A 5,000-nucleotide genomic window follows, 5' to 3' on the forward strand; every position below is an offset into this window, starting at 1 on the left:
ATCTGCATTTATACCATCACGGACGTTAGTTTAATAGCGTTTAACGATGGATCCACGGTACAGAATGCAAAAATATGATTGTTAAAATTTTCGACTAATCGGTTCTAAGAGGCGAAGCAATACGCCGCTGGGACTTTGAAATATTTCGGAGCGCACCTAAAGTTCGTTATTTTGGCTAAACGGAGCGAAAATCTGCATTTATACCATCACGGACGTTAGTCCAATAGCGTTTAACGATCGATCCACGGTACAGAATGCAAAAATATGATTGTTAAAATTTTCGACTAATCGGTTCTAAGAGGCGAAGCAATACGCCGCTGGGACTTTGAAATATTTCGGAGCGCACCTAAAGTTCGTTATTTTGGCTAAACGGAGCGAAAATCTGCATTTATACCATCACGGACGTTAGTTCAATAGCGTTTAACGATCGATCCACGGTACAGAATGCAAAAATATGAATGTTAAAATTTTCGACTAATCGGTTCTAAGAGGCGAAGCAATACGCCGCTGGGACTTTGAAATATTTCGGAGCGCACCTAAAGTTCGTTATTTTGGCTAAACGGAGCGAAAATCTGCATTTATACCATCACGGACGTTAGTTTAATAGCGTTTAACGATGGATCCACGGTACAGAATGCAAAAATATGATTGTTAAAATTTTCGACTAATCGGTTCTAAGAGGCGAAGCAATACGCCGCTGGGACTTTGAAATATTTCGGAGCGCACCTAAAGTTCGTTATTTTGGCTAAACGGAGCGAAAATCTGCATTTATACCATAACGGACGTTAGTTCAATAGCGTTTAACGATCGATCCACGGTACAGAATGCGAAAATATGATTGTTAAAATTTTCGACTAATCGGTTCTAAGAGGCGAAGCAATACGCCGCTGGGACTTTGAAATATTTCGGAGCGCACCTAAAGTTCGTTATTTTGGCTAAACGGAGCGAAAATCTGCATTTATACCATCACGGACGTTAGTTCAATAGCGTTTAACGATCGATCCACGGTACAGAATGCAAAAATATGATTGTTAAAATTTTCGACTAATCGGTTCTAAGAGGCGAAGCAATACGCCGCTGGGACTTTGAAATATTTCGGAGCGCACCTAAAGTTCGTTATTTTGGCTAAACGGAGCGAAAATCTGCATTTATACCATCACGGACGTTAGTTTAATAGCGTTTAACGATGGATCCACGGTACAGAATGCAAAAATATGAATGTTAAAATTTTCGACTAATCGGTTCTAAGAGGCGAAGCAATACGCCGCTGGGACTTTGAAATATTTCGGAGCGCACCTAAAGTTCGTTATTTTGGCTAAACGGAGCGAAAATCTGCATTTATACCATCACGGACGTTAGTTTAATAGCGTTTAACGATGGATCCACGGTACAGAATGCAAAAATATGATTGTTAAAATTTTCGACTAATCGGTTCTAAGAGGCGAAGCAATACGCCGCTGGGACTTTGAAATATTTCGGAGCGCACCTAAAGTTCGTTATTTTGGCTAAACGGAGCGAAAATCTGCATTTATACCATCACGGACGTTAGTCCAATAGCGTTTAACGATCGATCCACGGTACAGAATGCAAAAATATGATTGTTAAAATTTTCGACTAATCGGTTCTAAGAGGCGAAGCAATACGCCGCTGGGACTTTGAAATATTTCGGAGCGCACCTAAAGTTCGTTATTTTGGCTAAACGGAGCGAAAATCTGCATTTATACCATCACGGACGTTAGTTTAATAGCGTTTAACGATGGATCCACGGTACAGAATGCAAAAATATGATTGTTAAAATTTTCGACTAATCGGTTCTAAGAGGCGAAGCAATACGCCGCTGGGACTTTGAAATATTTCGGAGCGCACCTAAAGTTCGTTATTTTGGCTAAACGGAGTGAAAATCTGCATTTATACCATCACGGACGTTAGTTTAATAGCGTTTAACGATGGATCCACGGTACAGAATGCAAAAATATGATTGTTAAAATTTTCGACTAATCGGTTCTAAGAGGCGAAGCAATACGCCGCTGGGACTTTGAAATATTTCGGAGCGCACCTAAAGTTCGTTATTTTGGCTAAACGGAGCGAAAATCTGCATTTATACCATCACGGACGTTAGTTCAATAGCGTTTAACGATCGATCCACGGTACAGAATGCAAAAATATGATTGTTAAAATTTTCGACTAATCGGTTCTAAGAGGCGAAGCAATACGCCGCTGGGACTTTGAAATATTTCGGAGCGCACCTAAAGTTCGTTATTTTGGCTAAACGGAGCGAAAATCTGCATTTATACCATCACGGACGTTAGTTTAATAGCGTTTAACGATGGATCCACGGTACAGAATGCAAAAATATGATTGTTAAAATTTTCGACTAATCGGTTCTAAGAGGCGAAGCAATACGCCGCTGGGACTTTGAAATATTTCGGAGCGCACCTAAAGTTCGTTATTTTGGCTAAACGGAGCGAAAATCTGCATTTATACCATCACGGACGTTAGTTCAATAGCGTTTAACGATCGATCCACGGTACAGAATGCAAAAATATGATTGTTAAAATTTTCGACTAATCGGTTCTAAGAGGCGAAGCAATACGCCGCTGGGACTTTGAAATATTTCGGAGCGCACCTAAAGTTCGTTATTTTGGCTAAACGGAGCGAAAATCTGCATTTATACCATCACGGACGTTAGTTTAATAGCGTTTAACGATGGATCCACGGTACAGAATGCAAAAATATGATTGTTAAAATTTTCGACTAATCGGTTCTAAGAGGCGAAGCAATACGCCGCTGGGACTTTGAAATATTTCGGAGCGCACCTAAAGTTCGTTATTTTGGCTAAACGGAGCGAAAATCTGCATTTATACCATCACGGACGTTAGTTCAATAGCGTTTAACGATCGATCCACGGTACAGAATGCAAAAATATGATTGTTAAAATTTTCGACTAATCGGTTCTAAGAGGCGAAGCAATACGCCGCTGGGACTTTGAAATATTCGGAGCGCACCTAAAGTTCGTTATTTTGGCTAAACGGAGCGAAAATCTGGCATTTATACCATCACGGACGTTAGTTTAATAGCGTTTAACGATGGATCCACGGTACAGAATGCAAAAATATGAATGTTAAAATTTTCGACTAATCGGTTCTAAGAGGCGAAGCAATACGCCGCTGGGACTTTGAAATATTTCGGAGCGCACCTAAAGTTCGTTATTTTGGCTAAACGGAGCGAAAATCTGCATTTATACCATCACGGACGTTAGTTTAATAGCGTTTAACGATGGATCCACGGTACAGAATGCAAAAATATGATTGTTAAAATTTTCGACTAATCGGTTCTAAGAGGCGAAGCAATACGCCGCTGGGACTTTGAAATATTTCGGAGCGCACCTAAGTTCGTTATTTTGGCTAAACGGAGCGAAAATCTGCATTATACCATCACGGACGTTAGTCCAATAGCGTTTAACGATGGATCCACGGTACAGAATGCAAAAATATGATTGTTAAAAATTTTCGACTAATCGGTTCTAAGAGGCGAAGCAATACGCCGCTGGGACTTTGAAATATTTCGGAGCGCACCTAAAGTTCGTTATTTTGGCTAAACGGAGCGAAATCTGCATTTATACCATCACTGGACGTTAGTTTAATAGCGTTTAACGATGGATCCACGGTACAGAATGCAAAAAATATGATTGTTAAAATTTTCGACTAATCGGTTCTAAGAGGCGAAGCAATACGCCGCTGGGACTTTGAAATATTTCGGAGCGCACCTAAAGTTCGTTATTTTGGCTAAACGGAGCGAAAATCTGCATTTATACCATCACGGACGTTAGTTCAATAGCGTTACGATCGATCCACGGTACAGAATGCAAAAATATGATTGTTAAAATTTTCGACTAATCGTTCTAAGAGGCGAAGCAATACGCCGCTGGGACTTTGAAATATTTCGGAGCGCACCTAAAGTTCGTTATTTTGGCTAAACGGAGCGAAAATCTGCATTTATACCATCACGGACGTTAGTTTAATAGCGTTTAACGATGGATCCACGGTACAGAATGCAAAAATATGATTGTTAAAAATTTTCGACTAATCGGTTTCTAAGAGGCGAAGCAATACGCCGCTGGGACTTTGAATATTTCGGAGCGCACCTAAAGTTCGTTATTTTGGCTAAACGGAGCGAAAATCTGCATTTATACCATCACGGACGTTAGTTCAATAGCGTTTAACGATCGATCCACGGTACAGAATGCAAAAATATGATTGTTAAAATTTTCGACTAATCGTTCTAAGAGCGAAGCAATACGCCGCTGGGACTTTGAAATATTTCGGAGCGCACCTAAAGTTCGTTATTTTGGCTAACGGAGCGAAAATCTGCATTTATACCATCACGGACGTTAGTTTAATAGCGTTTAACGATGGATCCACGGTACAGAATGCAAAAATATGATTGTTAAAATTTTCGACTTATCGGTTCTGGATCACTGAAAAATCAAAAAAAATTATTAATTTTGATTAATTAAATTACATATGTAGTTTTATATTGTTATAGTCTCGTATTTGTTAATGTTTTGTCGTAGAAAATGCAAAAATATCGTTTAATGTTTTCGTCTCATCGGTTCTGGATCGCTGAAAAATCAAAAAAAAAATATTCATTTTGATTAATTAAATTACAAATGGAGTTTTATATTGCTATAGTCGCTTATTTGTTAATGTTTTACCGTAAGAAAATGCAAAAATATCGTTTTAATATTTTCATCTCATCGGTTCTGGGCGGTTTTAAAATTTTTTAAAATATTAATTAAACCCATGATTTACATGAGAATGTGAATTTATTATGTCCTGCATGTTAATTTATTAATTTCATGTATAGAACGTTATAAAATGAAAGGATATGTTCGACGATATTTTCAGTCTAAGTTTTACCGTGCCGGCGGGATGGTACGCTCTCACGGCGTTTGCACAGGCATACGCCTGGGCGTAAGCCCATGCGTCGCCGACCTAGCG

Source organism: Osmia lignaria, unplaced genomic scaffold (genome assembly GCF_051020975.1).
Source record: "Osmia lignaria lignaria isolate PbOS001 unplaced genomic scaffold, iyOsmLign1 scaffold0108, whole genome shotgun sequence".
Lineage (NCBI taxonomy): Eukaryota > Metazoa > Arthropoda > Insecta > Hymenoptera > Megachilidae > Osmia > Osmia lignaria.